Source organism: Aegilops tauschii, chromosome 1, assembly GCF_002575655.3.
Source record: "Aegilops tauschii subsp. strangulata cultivar AL8/78 chromosome 1, Aet v6.0, whole genome shotgun sequence".
Classification (NCBI taxonomy): Eukaryota; Viridiplantae; Streptophyta; class Magnoliopsida; order Poales; family Poaceae; genus Aegilops; species Aegilops tauschii.
Genome location: NC_053035.3, coordinates 221,420,964 through 221,440,935, shown reverse-complemented (window position 1 = coordinate 221,440,935; position 19,972 = coordinate 221,420,964). Strand labels below are relative to the sequence as shown.

General features: G+C 43.6%; 1 pseudogene; it reads right to left on the bottom strand.

The window, feature by feature from the left end:
- Positions 1-7,441: 7,441 nt before the first annotated feature.
- On the bottom strand, positions 7,442-16,729 carry LOC109733354 (E3 ubiquitin-protein ligase SINA-like 10; annotated as a pseudogene).
- Between the last annotated feature and the right edge of the window lie 3,243 nt (positions 16,730-19,972).

Below are 19,972 nucleotides of genomic sequence, written 5' to 3'. Positions count from 1 at the left end.
AAAAAGTTTTGAGGCCAAAAGTAGTTCCCTAACCATTTTTAGAAATTGGGAAGGCCAATTTAAAATGCTGCTGGACCACTAAATAATTTCCAGGGGCACTTTGGGAATTCAAAAGGGGTTGTTTCCAACATGGCAATTATCCAGGGATTATTTGCCACACATTGAACATTTTTATTTGCATGTTTGAGAATTTTGAATTTTGACTTCAATTTGAATTTGGAATTTGAACTGTGTTTGAATGCAAAGGGGGATTAGTAACAGTAAGAGTGATGACATGGCACCATTAACATGGGATTACTGTAGCTTAATTATCCGGGCGTCACAATGACATTATATTCCCACGCAACGGTCTTCTCTTTTTCTCTACATGTTCAGTACGATTGTGTACAATAACTGACATGCATAATAAAAAAATAGTTAGATTTTGTAAGGCCTAAGGGGTGCATGCAGAAATCAAGACTGATGGTAGCAAACGAGTGGATAGATCCAAAACTAATGATAGCAGGTAGATTATAGCTTCAGTTTAAAAAGATAGACAATGGATCATCTACTGTTTGTTGCCCACCCAACATGAACCACATAGAAGACTCCAGATAGTAGACAGATACTATTTGTTGCTGCCTCGATATGTGCCCCACGGGCATTTTAAAACTCAAGTTTGAATGATAAAGTAGCAGGTAATAATAACCGATGTATAATGTAAGCAAACATCAAAGACTGCGACATCTCTTCCGGAACTCTGTAGTCCTTAGGTTCATCTGCTCAGTTGATGATGGTAATGCAGTTGGCGTGGCTGCCAGCAACGGAGAAGATGATCTGAGGCGGTGAAAGAAACTCTGCAGGGGGAATCTCTGCTGCAGTGAACGCTTCTGTCCATGGTGCACCTCAGGTGGGGTGGATGACAGCACGACAGGAGCATGACATGACACATAGAGTTTTCTTTGACGCCTATCTGAAAATGAAGTAAATATGTAAGGGCTCCTTAGAATTGGAGGATTCTATAAACACAGGTACAGGAGAAACACAGGAATAGGATAGGAATGCATGTGCAAAACAGAGCATTTGGAAACATAGGATTTCTGTCAACCTGGGTGTTTGGTTCACATGAATTGGAAGAACACAGGAATGAAGAAACATGGTCAAATTAAAGTCAAACCACGCGAAAATGAAAAAAATAAGAATCTTATTATGCCAGTAATGCAATTAGTCCTGTTCTTCATGCATATTAATTTGAAAAGGACGTCCAAGTGGATATTAAAATTCCTACGTTTTTTCTTTGAAAGAGGCACAAAAGGAAAAATCCTCCAGTTTTGCTTTGCTCCACTCCTTCTAACCAAATGCACGAATAGTAGTACCATAGTAGTTCCATAGCAAAGGATCCCTGAGGGATTGACATGAGTGCAGAGTAACAAAGTGATGCGACGCGTGTACAACCTCTTTGGCATAGCCTTGTCGACCTTAGCATCATTGGGTTGGACGTGGAGGATGGTGATGCTAGTGTGGCTGTTGGAGGCGGGGAAGAAGATCCGAGGCCTCTAGAAACGACGCCGAGGGTACTGCTCCGCTGTGATGGACGGTTCCGTCGTTGGAGTAGCTCCGGTGAGGTGTACGACGGTGAGGCTGAAGCAGGACAAGACAAACAACGTTAATCTGAAGTGGGACTCTAATATCATCTTCGATCGATGATGTAAAATACATCACCAAAAAGTGCTAGATGTAAAACGCATCAGCCGCGCCAAGGCCGCTCCGACAGATGCTGTAAATACTGTTCACTCTGAACTTAACTGAAGAAACTGAACTTTACAGTTGAAACTAAATTTTACTGTCGAAACCGATTGAACTAGTAGCAGAGCATTGCAATAGATGTTTAGGGTGTTCGAACACTAGTAGCAGAGAAGAAGTGATCTAATCAGCAGACGCTCGAGCAGGGAACACATTAGCAAAGAGCAAGTCGTGCAGCAGCATCGCGAGCGAGTGCTAAAGCAGCAACTCTTGTAGCTGCCAGAGGTCGTGCAGCAGCAGCGCGAGCGAGAGAAAGAGCAGAGCAGTAGCATGAATGAGAGCAAGAGCGGAGCAGCAGCGCGACCGACAGCAATAGCATAGCAGAGCAGCAGCACAGACGAAAGCAAGAGCAGTGTAGCAGCACGATCGACAACAAGAACAGAGCCGCATCGTGAGTGAGAGCCGGAGCAGCAGCAGCGTGAGCGAGAGCCGGAGCAGCTGCAGCTAGTGCCAGTGTGGAAGTCGCCGCCGAGGAAGTAACAACATTGTGGAGAGACGCCATGGATGAAGTGGCCAGTGACGGCGCCGTCGATGGTGACCCACCATGGCTGCTCGGTATCGAGTACCGGTAGCCCCGTGAGATCGAATAACAGATAAAATGCAGCGGTGAGTGCAAAACCTCCTTGGTGGCGCCGAGTTGGCCTCGGCTTCATCGGAGGAATTGGTGAGGGTGCTGCGGTTCCGGTGGGGCAGGTCAAGACGGTTCTGTGGGGATGGACGTGGCACGATAGACGAGGCGAACGTCGGGGCAGCTCCTTGGAGGTGGAGGACGGGGCGGCTGATCCGGCGGGACGACGAGATCGACGACAGATCCTCATTCGGTGCAATGGATGAGGGACAACGAACTGTTGCGGTGGACGACATCGTCGGGGAAGAGTCTGCGGTTGGGCGACGGTCAGGAGGCCGACGGCGGAGCATGGGATTTCGCGGGTTTTGGCGACGTCACTGTACGAATGGGGGGCGAAGGGGAAGGTAGGGGAGCCATGGCTTAGGGACGCGCTTGTTTGAAATGTAGGGTAAGTTATGAGCGTACCCCCACCGGTTTTGACCACGCGACATCGAGCCGACATTTCCGGCTGAGGGGTAGAAGGGGGATTTTGCGTGTCTAGGCTGTGGGTTCGATTTCGGATGAGGAGGGAGTTTTCACGCACGTCAAAATTTTGGGATAACAAGGCGCGGCGTGGGTTGAAGAGGCGGGAGTTTCAAAGCAGATGAGGCAAAAGATACTCGAGCTTGAAAATTTCGGGATAACAAGGCGCGAATTCCATGTTCGGCATAACAAACATAACGTGTACAAAAAAAAATTCATACAAGACACAAGAGAGTCATGTCCCCTTTTACTATATTGCTATAAATGCCATTGAAAAAATTACAAGAAAAATGTAAAAAAATCGGGAGAACAAGATTACCCTGTACAGTACCAAATCGATTCGCACTTCCCTCAACAACAAGAAAAAACAAATCAATTCCCACCAAAAGAAAGAGTCATGTCCCTTTTTATATGATTACAAATGCCAGGATCTCGAATTTCAATTTTTGAATCCACGTTATGTTGAATTCAAATATATCGTTAGGTGACCTTGCAGTTTATGATGGATGTAGTCCTACATTTTGATCTTCCATCATATATGAACATTTTACTCCACCTTATGAACATATATATTGTCGTCTACCGTATGGACTAAATTTGAATCAACTTTCCTTATTTGAATATGATTGTTGTCAAGTTCTACCATCATTTAAATATTATCTTGATAACAAAAAACATGCATATAGCAGTAATCATATTTCACTAGGAACTACATGTACCATATGATCTCCAATTCAAATATTTGTATCCATTTTATGTCGAATTCAAATCAGAGTACATTGGTCTAGGTAGCGAGATGTTCGGGATAATCTAAACCTTGTTTTCATATGTATAATTTTTGGCTGAATTGGGACAAGTTTTGGTATAAGCTTCTTGCAAAACCGGAGATTCTCTCAACAAGCCTCGTGGTTCCGAGAGGGAACGTGTCACCTTTGTGTGTGAAACGATATACGCTGCCTCCCCCTGATTTTCTTTACAGAGGCAACATAGAACTATATGAGTGCCCTGTTAAATTTTGGAATTATTTCGGGTTCGTTTGGCCTTTTTTATACATTAATTGAGTTTCTGGATATTTAATGTGCATAGTTCAAATTTGAACTGCAACTCCAGTGCACCAAAGTTGGTTGAAAAATCAAATGTGTGTCCTTGGGTGAATTTCTAGGTCCCATGCAAGAAATGGGAATAAAATTCAAACATCTGAGCATCGTGACTCGCCCGAGAACATCGAGAAACTTGGTTTTTAAATTCCTGTAAATCCAAAATTCGCCTGGAAATCATGAAACTTGGCATGGTGTCATGACTAACATGTTGTGGTAAAAAATTGGGCCGAATTGGAACAAGTTTTGGTATAAGCTTCTTGCAAACCGGAGCTTCTCTCAAGAAGGCTCGTGGTTCTGAGAGGGAACGTGTCACCTTTGTGTGCGAAACGATATACGCTACCCCCCTTGAGTTTCTTTACAGATGCAACATAGACCTACATGAGTGCGCTGTTAAAATTTTGAATTATTCCGGGTTCGTTTTGCCTTTTTTATACATTAATTGAGTTTCTGGTCATTTAGTGTGCATAATTCAAATTTGAACTACAAGCACATGCTCCCGTGCACCAAAGTTGGTTGAAAAATCACATGTGTGTCCTCGGGTGAATTTCTAGGTCCCATGTAAGAAATGGGAATGAAATTCAAACATCTGGGCATCATGGCTCGTCCGAGAACATTGAGAAACTTGGTTTTAAAATTCTTGTAAATCCAAAACACGCTTGAAAACGATGAAACTTGGCATGGTGTCATGTCATGGTACCACCATGCTGTGGTACAAAAATTGACCGAATAGGAACAAGTTTCGGTATAAGCTTCTTGCAAATTGGCGCTTCTCTCAAGAAGGCTCGTGGTTTAGAGAGGGTGTCACCTTTGTGTGGATAATTCAAATTTTAAATACAAGCACATGATCCAATGCACCAAAGTTGGTTGAAAAATCACATGTGTGTCCTCGGGTAAATTTCTAGGTCCCATGCAAGAAATGGGAATGAAATTCAAACATCTGGGCGTCATGGCTCGGCCAGAAACATTGAGAAGCTTGGTTTTTTAATTCCTGTAAATCCAAAACACGCATGAAAATCAGGAAACTTGGCTTGGTGTCATGACATGGCACCAACATGCTGTGGTAATTTTGTTGTCCGATTTGCGAAGGCGCACACATTAACAATCAACAAAGTCATTTTGGAACAAGTGCTGTCACGTTATAATCGGAAACACAAGTATTATTGAAACCATGGGTGTTCTACTTACCATTTACATGCCGCCACATGTCCCCTTTTTGTGTTAGCTAGGAGGCGCCGTGCAGGGTAGCTATTTGAGTACGGGAGGCGTGCGATCAGACCCCTGCGCGTGCTTATCGGGAGGAGAGCCCTTTGACCTCCATCCGCCGGCCACCTTTCTCCCAATGTCTCCATTAATGGCGCTCGAGCCTCTGTTTAATGGCGTGGCTTTGTCTCACTCGATTGAGATTTAAGAGAGAAAAAAGAAAATCTGAACAGAAAATTTTGCACGGATCTTGATGTAAGATCTGACGGACCTATATAGCATCTACTGCGACTTATAGCAAGACTGATGAATATATAAGGACGACGACAGTGGATAATAATTGTCCAGCATAATTTGGAAGATAATTTAAAAATCCACATGCGGCTACGCTCGAAATACACAAGGGCAAAAGAAGAAGGAATACAATGATCTGGCTCGCTGATCTCTACTTTCTTGATACGTTGTTGCAGGCCGCGGGAACTAGTCTCAACAGCGAGCGGCCATGAGCTCTGTCGTGTCCTCAAAACACTGCTTGAGAGCATCCACAGAATCCTCCACTAGCCTTTGGTGCTCGATGCGGAGCATGTCATTCTCGTCCATAAGTTTCTTGACGATGAAGCCAATCCTCTTCAACAAGGCACTGGTCTCCTCCTGCTGCTTTGAATGTCGGACGATCTTCGCCCTCAGCAGGTCGCGCTCGGCCCGGGGCCTCTCATTGCCCTCCCTTAGTTGCCGGATGATGCCGGTAGCCTGTTCAAACGAGGCTTTCATGTCGTCCTGCAACCTCGCCCAGCCAGAGATCTCATCCATCTGGCTATGGACGATCGCATGCATGCGCCTGTAAGAGTCGTCGCCTGCCAGGGAGACATTTTCCCAGGCCGCCGTGGCACGGTGGGACATCTCCGCTGCTTCCGCGGCACGGCCGGACCAGTCTGCTGCATCGACGTTGCAGCGGGACCTCCGTGCTGCTTCGGCGGCACGGCGGGACCTCCGTGCTGCTACTTCCACGCGGCGGGACATGTCGGCTGCTTTCGCGGCGAGGCGGGACATCTCTTGTGCTTCCGCTTCCATGCTCGCCTCTCCCTGGTGGTAATCTCTCAACCCAGAAATCACGCTGGCCATGGCAGACGCAAGGGAAGGATGCTGAATGACTTGTTTGTTTTTGTGGATGAGGAGTTGAGGAGGAATGTGCAGTCATCTTGGCATAGTAGTATTTATAACCGAGTACTAATACGCTCCTAAGTGGGAAACCGTTTAGGTTGTGATCGGTGTGAACAGGTTTGCAATTAAATATAGTGTGGTAGTAGTAATTTAGAATGTGACGAGATGCAAGCTCAAAATTTATTGACGGTTCTAGTTTCGGAATGCGGCACTATTCCCGGATGGCGTGAAGTGGGCACGTGTTCTCGGCCGTGGTGTAGCATATGCCATGGTACTTATTTTCTACTATTGTGTATGTGCAATAACTGGCACCGTCGGATACATATCTTACGGTTATTGGGGCGTTCGACAGGAATAGCCTCGTGGCGAGCTATAGACTAGTGTTTTTTTAGACTCATTACACCTATCTCTCGGGACATCTCGCATGCACCATCTCTAGCTCCCTAGGTTGATGCCACCCACATGCACTTGTACTCCGAGTTTAGTACGCTATACAGGAAGAGAAGAGATGCACGCACACACTCGTCCTCTCTCACACACGCATCTCTTGCTACAAATTGTAGTGTTCTCAACCATCCGATTGGCTCTGTCATAGGTTTCACGTTGCTCCTTGGCCTTGAGATTGAGAAGTTTAAAACGCGGAGGCTAAGCTGGAGGCACGAGGTTTTGGTTAATGTGCGGCCGCACACGACACCAACACGACACGAGCTTCGTCTGCCTGGTGCGCCGTCGGGTGAGTTGTCCAAGTATAGACATAACCAGGCCCTCCTTGGTATCTGCACCTCGACTTATGCATAGAGAAATTAGGATCAGAGGGAGTACTACTAGTAGTAGTACTACTTGGATGTGTCGCGTCAACTCGCACAAGTATGCAACACTTCCTGAACAAACAAGCATATAAGCTATTATACTTCTTACCCAAAGGATCTTTATATCCAACACACACAAAATATCCGTTCGACTATTGGGAATTACTTTAACTACTGATCTGATGTCGAAGTAATTGTTGCATCGCCACCAAAACCCACTACCTCTTAAGATAAAGTAGACCAAGCTAACCCCTATATTAGCATATTACTAAGATAAATAGAATGCACTGTAGAATCATTTACGAGGTGAGCTTGTCAATCTGAATGTGGAGGGACACCGTCCTCGACAACCCAGCCCCGGCCAGTAGCTTGGGTGGAACTATGAAGAAGGTCAGCTCCTGCATGGCCACGTCGCCGGGATCCTTGCTGCTTGTCACCTCCATTTCCACCTTGACGGTGTCGGTCCTGCCTTTGGGCTCCCCCTGTGGGCCGTTCACCCACAACTTGGTCACATAGTGCGGTAGTGGGGACGCCCCCGCTCTGATGCAGATGACCGACACGGCGATAAGCGCACCGATGTCGAGCACGCCGCCGACCCAGAAAAACGCGTGGCCATCCTCCTCCGCTCACAGTAAGAGCTGTGGCTCTGCTATGTCTTGAGCTTGCGTTGGTTTTCCTTGAAGAGGAAAGGGTGATGCAGCAATAGTAGCGTAAGTATTTCCCTCAGTTTTTGAGAACCAAGGTATCAATCCAGTAGGAGGCTCCTCAAAACTCCCACGCACCTACACAAACGAACGAAGAACTCGCAACCAACGCAATAAAGGGGTTGTCAATCTCATCACGGCCACTTGCGGAAGTGAGATCTGATAGAGATAATATGATAAGATAAATATATTTTTGGTATTTTTATGATATAGATTGGAAAAGTAAAGATGCAAATAAAAGTAGATTGAAAGCTTATATGATAAAAGATAGACCCGGGGGCCATAGGTTTCACTAGAGGCTTCTCTCAAGATAGCATAAGTATTACGGTGGGTGAACAAATTACTGTCGAGAAATTGATAGAAAAGCGAATAATTATGAGATTATCTAGGCATGATCATGTATATAGGCATCACGTCCGCAACAAGTAGACCAACTCCTGCCTGCATCTACTACTATTACTCCACACATCGAGCGACTCCTGCCTGCATCTAGAGTATTAAGGTCATAAAGAACAGAGTAACGCATTAAGCAAGATGACATGATGTAGAGGGATAAACTCAAGCAATATGATATAAACCCCATCTTTTTAGCCTCCATGGCAACAATACAATACGTGCCTTGCTGCCCCAGCTGTCACTGGGAAAGGACACCGCAAGATTGAACCCAAAGCTAAGCACTTCTCCCATGGCAAGAAAGATCAATGTAGTAGGCCAAACTAAACTGATAATTCGAAGAGACTTGCAAAGATAACTCAATCATACATAAAAGAATTCAGAGGAGATTCAAATACTTTTCATAGATAAACTTGATCATAAACCCACAATTCATCGGATCTCGACAAACACACCGCAAAAAGAGTTTACATCGAATAGATCTCCACAAGAGAGGGGGAGAACATTGTATTGAGATCCAAAAAGAGAGAAGAAGCCATCTAGATAATAAATATGGACCCGAAGGTATGTGGTAAACTACTCACAACTCATCGGAGGGGCTATGGTGTTGATGTAGAAGCCCTCCGTGGTCGATTCCCCCTCCGGCGGAGCGCCAACGAAGGCTTTAAGATGGGATCTCGCGGATACAGAAGGTTACAGTGGTGGAAATTGTGTTTCGTTGGCTCCCTGGATGTTTTCGGGGTACATAAGCTTATATAGGAGGAAGAAGTATGTCGGTGGCCGCCCGAGGGGCCCGTGAGATAGGGGGGCGCACCCAGAGGGGGTGGGCGCGCCCTCCTGTCTCGTGGCCGCCTCGGCTGCTTCTTGACTTGCACTCCAAGTCCTTTAGATCACGTTCATTCCAAAAATCACGCTCCCGAAGGTTTCATTCCGTTTGGACTCCGTTTGATATTCCTTTTCTTCGAAATACTGAAATAGGCAAAAAAACAGCAATACGGGCTGGGCCTCCGGTTAGTAGGTTAGTCCCAAAAATGTTATAAATGTGTAAAATAAAGCCCATAAACATCCACAAGGGGTAATATAATAGCATGGAACTATCAAAAATTATAGATACGTTGGAGACGTATCAAGCATCCCCAAGCTTAATTTCTGCTCGTCCTCGAGTAGGTAAATGATAAAAACAGAATTTTTGATGTGGAACGCTACCTAGCATATTTCTTAATGTAATTTTTTTTATTGTGGCATGAATGTTCAGATCCAAATGATTCAAGATAAAAGCTTATAAAACATAAAAATAATAATGCTTCAAAGCATACTAACAAATAATCATGTCCTATCAAAATAGCATAGCCAAAGAAAACTTATCCCTACAAAATCATATAGTTAGGCCATGCTTCATTTTCATTACACAAAATACTCCCATCATGCACAACCCCGATGATGAGCCGAGCAATTGTTTCATACTTTTTAACGCGCTTCAGCTTTTTTTTTCAACTCTTACGCAATACATGAGCGTAAGCCATGGACATAGCACTAAGGTGGTAAAAGATGGTGGTTGTGAGGATAAAAAGAGGGAGGAGATAGTCTCACATCAACTAGGCGTATCAACGGGCTATGGAGATGCCCATCAATAGATATCAATGTGAGTGAGTAGGGATTGCCATGCAACGGATGCACTAGAGCTATAAATATATGAAAGCTCAACAAAAGAAACTAAGTGGGTGTGCATCCAACTCGCTTGCTCACGAAGACCTAGGGCATTTTGAGGAAGCCCATCATTGGAATATACAAGCCAAGTTCTATAATGAAAAATTCCCACTTAGTATATGAAAATGACAACATAGGAGACTCTCTATCATGAAGATCATGGTGCTACTTTGAAGCACATGTGTGGAAAAAGAGATAGTAGCATTGTCCCTTCTCTCTTTTTCTCTCATTTTATTTTTTTATTTTTATTTTTTTATTTTTATTTTTTTCTTTCTCTTTCTCTTTTTCTTTTCTTTGGCCTTTCTTTTTTTTTATCTTTTTGTCCTTTCTCCTTTTTTTTCTTTTTGTAAAGTCCGAAGTCTCATCCCGACTTGTGGGGGAATCATGGTCTTCATCATCCTTTCCTCACTGAGACAATGCTCTAATAATGAAGATCATCACACTTTTATGGATTTACAACTCAAGAATTACAACTCAAAGCTAGAACAAGGTATGACTCTATATGAATGCCTCCGTCGGTGTACCGGGATATGCAATGAATCAAGAGCGACATGTATGAAAATTATGAAGGTGGCCTTGCCACAAATACGATGTCAACTACATGATCATGCAAAGAGCAATATGAAAATAATAGAACGTGTCATAATAAACGGAACGGTGGAAAGTTGCATGGCAATATATCTCGGAATGGCTATGAAAATGCCATAATAGGTAGGTATGGTGGCTGTCTTGAGTAAGGTAAATAAAGGGTTCATGACACCGGTGAAAGTTGCGCGGTAATAATAGAGGCTAGCAAAGTGGAAGGATGAGTGTGCGTATATCCATGGACTCACATTAGTCATAAAGAACTCATATACTTATTGCAAAAGTCTACTTAGCCCTCGAAGAAAAGTACTACTACGCATGCCCCAAGAGGGATAGATTGGTAGGAAAAGACCATCGCTCGTCCCCGACTGCCACTCATAAGGAAGACAATCAAAAGAGCACCTCATGCAACAAATTTGTCACACAACTTTTACCATACGTGCATGCTACGGGACTTGCCAACTTCAACAAAAGTATTTCTCAATTTCATAATTACCCACTAGCATGACCCTAACAGTACTACCTTTATATCTCAAAACAATCATCAAGCATCAAATTAATCATAGCATCCAATTCACTTCCTATGATAGTTTTTATTATACCCAACTTGGATGCCCATCATTCTAGGACCAAATTTGTAACCATAGCAAATAACATGCTGTTCTAAAAGACTCTCAAAAAGATATAAGTGAAGCATGAGAGACTAGCAATTTCTTCAAAATTAATCCACCGCCGTGCTCTAAAAGATATAAGTGAAGCACTAGAGCAAAAACTATCAAGCTCAAAAGATATAAGTGAAGCACATAGACTATTCTAGAAAATTCTAATCAAATAGGCTTCTCCCAAAAGGTGTGTACAGCAAGGATGATTGTGGTAAACTAAATAGCAAAGACTAATATAATACACGACGCTCCAAGCAAAACACATATCATGTGGCGAATAAAAATATAGCTCCAAGTAAAGTGACCAATGAACGAAGACGAAAGAGGGGATGCCTTCTCGAGGCATCCCCAAGCTTAGGATTTTGGCTATCCTTGAATATCTTGGGGTGCCATGGGCATCCCCAAGCTTAGGCTCTTGCCACTCCTTATTCCATAGTCCATAGAAGCTTTACCGAAAACTTGAAAACTTCACAACACAAAACTCAACAGGAAATCTTATAAGCTCCGTTAGTGAAAGAAAACAAAACCACCACATAAGTTACTGTAATGAACTCATTATTTATTTATTTTGGTGTAAAACCTACTGTATTCCAACTTCTCTATGGTTTATAAACTATTTTACTAGCCATAGATGCATCAAAATAAGCAAACAACACACGAAAAACAGAATCTGTCAAAAACAGAACAGTCTGTAGCAATCTATAACTAACGCAAACTTCTGGAACTCTAAAAATCCTACCAAAATAGGAAGTCCTGGACAATTTGTCTATTGATCAGCATCATAAAGAATCAATGCAAAAGCACGTTTCTGTGATTTAACAAAACTAAATTCGTGCGCGCAAAGTTTCTGTTTTTCAGCAGAATCAAATCAACTATCATCATAGGTTATCCTATAGGTTCTACTTGGCACAAACACTAATTAAAAGATAAAAAAACATCTAAACAGAAGGTAGATGCAAAATTTATTACTAAAAAGGAACAAAAACAAAAAGCACAAAGAAACTTGGGTTGCCTCCCAACTAGCGCTATCGTTTAACGCCCCTAGCTAGGCATAAAAGCGAAGATAGATCTAAGTAGTGCCATCTTTGGCAGTCAATTCATAAGTAGCTCGCATCATAGATTCATAAGGTAATTTGACTTTCTTTCTTGGAAAGTGCTCCATGACTTTCTTTAATGGAAATTGGAATCTAATATTCCCTTCCTTCATATCAATAATCGCACCAATCGTTCTAAGGAAAGGTCTACCAAAAATAATAGGGCAAGAAATGATTGCAATCTATATCAAGAACGATAAAATCTACGGGCACCAAATTTCTATTTGCAACAATGAGAACATCATTGATCCTTCCCATTGGCTTTTTAACGGTGGAATCCGTAAGGTGCAAATTTAAAGAGCAATCATCAAGATCATGGAAACCTAGAATATCACATAAAGTTTTCGGAATCGTGGAAACACTAGCACCCAAATCACACAAAGCAAAACACTCATGATCTTTAATTCTAATCTTTATAGTAGGTTCCCACTCATCATTAAAGTTTCTAGGTATAGAAACTTACAAATTAAGTTTTTCATCATAAGATTGCATCAAGGCATCAACGATATGTTTGGTAAAAGCTTTATTTTGGCTATAAGCATGAGGAGAATTAACAACAGATTGCAACAAGGAAATACAACCTTCTAAAGAAAAATTATCATAATCAAATTCCTTGAAATCCGAGATAGTGGGTTCAATGCTATTTAAAGTCATGACCTCTCCAATCCCACTTTTACCAAATTTAGCATCGAGATCTAAAAACTCCGAATTCTTGGGACGCCTTCTAACTAAAGTTGACTCATCTTCAGTCCCATTATTATAAAGATTCATATTGCAAAACAAATATCTAATAGGAGACGCATCGATAACCTTGAGATCTTCATCATTATTTTCATGGAAACTAGAAGAACATGCTTTTATAAAGCAATCTTGCTTAGCACACAATCTAGCAGTTCTTTCCTTGCACTCATCAATGGAAATTCTCATTGCTTTGAGAGACTCATTGATATCATGCTTAGGAGGAGAAGATCTAAGTTTAAGAGAATCAACATCAAGTGAAAGTCTATCAACGTTGCTAGCCAAATCATCAACTTTGAGCAATTTTTCTTCAAGCAAAGCATTAAAATTCTTTTGAGAAATCATAAATTCTTTCACACTATTCTCAAAATCAGAGGGCATCTTATTAAAATTACCATAAGAATTATTGTAGGAATTTCCATAATTATTAGAGGAATTACTAGGGAACGGTCTAGCATTAAAGTTTCCTCTATAAGCATTGTTTCCAAAACTATTCCTACCAACAAAATTCACATCCATAGATTCATTATTATTCTCAATCAAAGTAGAAAAAGGCATATCATTGGGATCAAGCGGAGTATTTCTAGTAGCAAACAATTTCATAAGTTCATCCATCTTTCCACTCAAAACATTGATTTCTTCTATAGTATGCACATTTTTACTAGAAGATCTTTCGGTGTGCCATTGAGAATAATTAGCCATAATATTATCAAGAAGTTTTGTAGCATCTCCTAATGTGATTTCCATAAACGTGCCTCCCGCGGCTGAATCTAAGAGATTTCTAGAAGCAAAGTTCAAACCGGCATAAAAGTTTTGTATGATCATCCATAAATTCAAACCATGAGTAGGGCAATTGCGAATCATCAATTTCATTCTTTCCCAAGATTGGGCAACATGCTCATGATCAAGTTGTTTAAAATTCATAATATCGTTCCTAAGAGTGATAATCTTAGCGGGAGGAAAATACTTAGAGATAAAAGCATCTTTGCACTTGTTCCAAGAATCAATACTATTTTTAGGCAAAGACGAAAACCAAACTTTAGCATGATCTCTAAGTGAAAACGGAAATAACTTCAATTTGACAATATCATTGTCCGTATCTTTCTTCTTTTGCATATCACACAAATCAACAAAGTTGTTTAGATGAGTAGCGGTATCTTCACTAGGAAGGCCGGCGAATTGATCTTTCATAACAAGATTCAGCAAAGCAGTATTGATTTCACAAGACTCAACATCATTAAGAGGAGCAATCGGAGTACTAAGGAAATCATTATTATTGGTATTAGAGAAATCACACAATTTGGTATTATCTTGTGCCATGGCAACAAGTAATCCAACACACAAGCAAACAGAAAAAGGCAAGCGAAAGAGAGAGGAGGAGATTGGGAAAGAGAGGGCGAATAAAACGACAAGGGTGAAGTGGGGGAGAGGAAAATGAGAGGCAAATGGCAAATAATGTAAATGCGAGGGAGATGGGTTTGTGATGGGTACTTGGTATGTCTTGACTTGAGAGAAGACCTCCCCGGCAACGGCGCCAGAAATCCTTCTTGCTACGTCTTGAGCTTGCGTTGGTTTTCCTTGAAGAGGAAAGGGTGATGCAGCAATAGTAGCGTAAGTATTTCCCTCAGTTTTTGAGAACCAAGGTATCAATCCGGTAGGAGGCTCTTGAAAAGTTCCACGCACCTACACAAACGAACAAAGAACTTGCAACCAACGCAATAAAGGGGTTGTCAATCCCTTCACGGCCACTTGCGAAAGTGAGATCTGATAGAGATAGTATGATAAGATAAATATATTTTTGGTATTTTATATTATAGATGCAAAAACTAAAGATGCAAATAAAAGTAGATTGAAAGCTTATATGATAAAAGATAGACCCGGGGGCCATAGGTTTCACTAGAGGCTTCTCTCAAGATAGCATAAGTATTACGGTGGGTGAACAAATTACTGTCGATCAATTGATAGAAAAGCGAATAATTATGAGATTATCTAGGCATGATCATGTATATAGGCATCACGTCCGCAACAAGTAGACCGACTCCTGCCTGCATCTACTACTATTACTCCACACATCGACCGACTCCTGCCTGCATCTAGAGTATTTAGTTCATAAAGAACAGAGTAACACATTTAAGCAAGATGACATGATGTAGAGCGATAAACTCAAGCAATATGATATAAACCCCATCTTTTTATCCTCGATGGCAACAATACAATACGTGCCTTGCTGCCCCTGCTGTCACTGGGAAAGGACACCGCAAGATTGAACCCAAAGCTAAGCACTTCTCCCATGGCAAGAAAGATCAATCTAGTAGGCCAAACCAAACTGATAATTCGAAGAGACTTGCAAAGATAACTCAATCATACATAAAAGAATTCACAGGAGATTCAAATACTTCTCATAGATAAACTTGATCATAAACCCACAATTCATCGGATCTCGACAAACACACCGCAAAAAGAGTTTCATCGAATAGATCTCCACAAGAGAGGGGGAGAACATTGTATTGAGATCCAAAAAGAGAGAAGAAGCCATCTAGCTAATAACTATGGACCCGAAGGTCTGTGGTAAACAACTCACAACTCATCGGAGGGGCTATGGTGTTGATGTAGAAGCCCTCCGTGGTCGATTCCCCCTCCGGCGGAACGCCGGCGAAGGCTCCAAGACGGGATCTCGCGGATATAGAAGGTTACGGTGGTGGTAATTGTGTTTCGTTGGCTCCCTGGATGTTTTCGGGGTACGTAGGCTTATATAGGAGGAAGAAGTACGTTGGTGGCCGCCGGAGGGGCCCACGAGATAGGGGGCACGCCCAGAGGGGGTGGGCGCGCCCTCCTGTCTCGTGGCCGCCTCGGCTGCTTCTTGACTTGCACTCCAAGTCCTCTGGATCACGTTCGTTCCAAAAATCACGCTCCCGAAGGTTTCATTCCGTTTGGATTCCGTTTGATATTCCTTTTCTTCAAAATACTGAAATAGGCAAAAAAACAGCAATACGGGCTGGGCCTCCGGTTAGTAGGTTAGTCCCAAAGATGATATAAATGTGTAAAATAAAGCCCATAAACATCCAAAAGGGGTAATATAATAGCATGGAACAATCAAAAATTATAGATACGTTGGAGACGTATCAGGCTCCGACAGTGGCACTTGCAGCTGGAGCACCTTGCCGTACTGGATCTTGTGCATGGGCATGGGATGCACGGTGCTGGTGTGTTGGGAGAGCGCCGGTGGCGGGCCTTCGTAGCCGCAGATGGGCACGGGGCATTTGCAAGGCACGAGCGGACACACACTCTGGTGATCGGCGAGCTTGTGGTAAGTGACGTAGAGCGCACAACCTTCGTGCGGGCACTCCACCCTCACTGAGGAGAGGACAACGTCCACCGCCGTGTTCCGCACGTCGAATCCACCGCTGCGCTTGCACTTCTGGCATTGTCGCTGGTTCCCAGGGTGCTCGACGCAACAGTCCGCGTAGGCCAGGTGCCCTCCCTTGCACTGCACAAATCAATCGAACAACACATCAATCAAGAAACCCGCACCTTGCTCGATCAGCCGAGTGGACAAGGTGTATTCAAACCTCATACACTGGAGGCTTCAAGGGGCGGAGGCACAAGGGGCAGTGGAGCAAGGTGAGGTCCATCGAGACCATAGATAGCTCCATCGTCGGGTCATGTTCCGTCGGCATGATCTCGCCCTCCTTGTGCACAACCATCTCTCGCTTTAGGGTCGGGGCATTACAAAGCTTTACCATCACATATTCATACTACTACTTCAAGGTGCATTAAATCAACATAGTCAAGTATCAAAAGGAAAGTCACGGCATGCATGCATGCATGCGTTGTAATTAATGCATCGGTAAATGCAAATTATTGAAATATATCGAGTGCAGTGCTTTGTTGTGTCACGTCAACTCGTACAACAATGAGAAGTTTCATTACAATGCCCTCTCCCTCGCGTACTGAGCTCCGGTGCCCTGCACCTGCCTTTGGATGTATGATAGGTGGGCCACCCACCTGTTCGCCCCACCTATCATACACGCAAAGGCAGGAGCAGTAAGTCAATGAAGCTCCGTCCCTCCCTCGCCCATGAGCGTGGTGGCTGGCAAGACTAGGAGAAGCTTTCACTACACGCTCTCCCTCCCTCACACGGTGGACATGCAGCAGTTCATTCGGTGTCAAATGGCCAGAAGCATACTGTAGTACTCCACTGCAGTAGTACTCCATCATTGTTTGACTTCCCGAAGAGGCGAAGAGCCAAGCGCAGCCCGGATGCTCGTGTGGAAGTTTCATGTGTAGAGTAGTCGAGGATAGCGTGTACCCTACCTCTAAGCTTAAAATGGTTGGGGTCGGCTCCATGCTATGAGGCCGTCTCGACGCAATTTTTTTGATTAAAATAATCATCTGGCCCTACCTGTCATCCTGGTGATTGTAGTTTGCATGCTCATCTAGTCAAGACAGGAATATATATTTTAATTTGTGGTGGGGTAAATGCTAGAGGTTGCAGCAAATATATTGTACACTGCGTGTCTTTTAGCCAAGTTTAGAGGCAAGCATGTGAAGTCAGTGCTATGATGTGTCATGTCAACTCGTACAACGAGGAGAAGCTTGATTTTACTACTACACGCCTTCTCCCTCGCCCATGCGCGCGGTGGCTCACATACGAGGACATGATTTTGCTTATACTACAACAAGCTATCCCTCCCGCACGCGGTGGACGGACATGCAACAGTGGATTCTGTACTGTAGAAGTAGTAGTAACACCATTGCTCTTCTTGTCGAAGAGTCGAAGAGCCAAGCGCAACCCGAACATGGCAGTTGTGAACGCTCGCGTGGCAGTCTTTGTGTATGGGTGGGGCGTGGTGCGGAGCCTTGGAGCGCGCATATAGCCATGCTCTTGCATGAGACAAAATTGCTATGTGACCCCACTATTGTAGTACTTGCTAGTATAGCCCTGTTAACCGGAACGGAGTATTTCCCTTTCTAGAGATTTCAAAAAGTGACTAGACTACACCCTAAATGAGTACATATGGAGAAAAATGAGTGAATCTACACCGTAAATAAATACGTAGTTCTCTCGTTTTCCTCTCCGCCTTGGTCGCGGTGCACAATATTGAGACTGACTAGTCTCTTTTTTACACACATTTACGTTTTTTAACACAGTACAAACGCAAGTGCTCATATACACACACATACACTCACCCCTATGAACGCACACACGCACACCCTACCCCTATGAACAACTCTGAAAGACTAAGCCGGCATATCATCTTGAAATTACGAAGTCACCATAGGCACCTCGTCGTCGACGGGAACATCTCCTGACACACATTTACGTTGATACGGCTTGAATGCCAATGATGCAGAGGGTAGTGGTTCCCGAAACATTGAATGGTCAATGATGCCTGTGCATTCAAGTAGCATGCAGAGGTAGGAGTAAGTAATTGGAGAAGCAGAATGGAGCATGTGAATGCAACACAGTTTGGACTATCATATAAAGGTGCCACACCTCCAATCCATCTACTCCTAGTCTCTGCACAACACTGCCCACTCCAATCAAAGACCAAGACCAAGTGACCAGAAGCCACAAGCATCCATGGCGTCAATGGATGCGTGCGGCAGTCGATTGTGCCAGGTCGTCCAAGACGCCGACCTGCGGCCCCGCACTATGGAGCATTTCCAGATGGTGCTAGCGATCGCCGACGTCATAGCCCTCGTTGATGCCCGCTTTGCCTCTCGCATGCGCCAGATGATGGTCGACTCCATCCGTAGGTTCACCGCCGTCAAGAAGCACACGGACGACCTTGTCGTACTACTCCAGCCCGTGCGCCCAGGCTCCTCGTTGCTTGCCACCCTCATCAGCCTCCAAGATGACGAACTCTTTGAAGCACTGGTGGCCCTGCAACTGCCGGAGGTCACGATGAAGAATGTGCACCTCGAGGCCGCGCTCACCGCCCGATGCCTCACCATGCAAGAATCCGTCGATCTACACATCCACGTCTACGAGGAAATCGTCTACATAGGCCACTATAAGGCCAGCGAGGACAAAAAGACGTTGGCCTTTTTCTAGCGGCTGGAATCTTTGGACGCCATTCTTCATAAGCACGTTGACCTGGCCATGAACGCCGTTGCTACTTAGACGCCGTTCGATGGGCCGGCGCCCTGAGTCGAGGAGGTGGACGTCGTTGATGGATGCATATTTCTTCTTGCCTCCTGTAACCAGCACCGCATCGCCTTGTGGCCTTAATGTTTTATTAGTGTATGGCATTTTTATTCCAGTCATAAATGACATGTGTGATCCCTTGCTCTTATTTGGCATTAATTATTTGTAGTATCACTGTCTTCGACCTGGTGTACTACTACCTAGGTATTGGTTTATTAGTCCCGTTTGTAATTTGTGCTAAATTTTGACCAAAGATTTAACTGACAAAATGTTAGTGCATGTCAACAAAAATTATATCATTTGATTTGTATTTCCCTCAGTTTTTGAGAACCAAGGTATCAATCCAGTAGGAGGCTCCTCAAAAGTCCCACGCACCTACACAAACAAACAAGAACTCGCAACCAACACAATAAAGGGGTTGTCAATCCCTTCAAGGCCACTTGCGAAAGTGAGATCTGATAGAGATAATATGATAAGATAAATATATTTTTGGTATTTTTATGATATAGATTGGAAAAGTAAAGATGCAAATAAAAGTAGATTGAAAGCTTATATGATAAGAGATAGACCACGGGGCCATAGGTTTCACTAGTGGCTTCTCTCAAGATATCATAAGTATTACGGTTGGTGAACGAATTACTGTCGAGCGATTGATAGAAAAGCGAATAATTATGAGATTATCTAGGCATGATCATGTATATAGGCATCATGTCCGTGACAAGTAGACCGACTCCTACCTGCATCTACTACTATTAGTCCACACATCGACCGCTATCCAGCATGCATCTAGAGTATT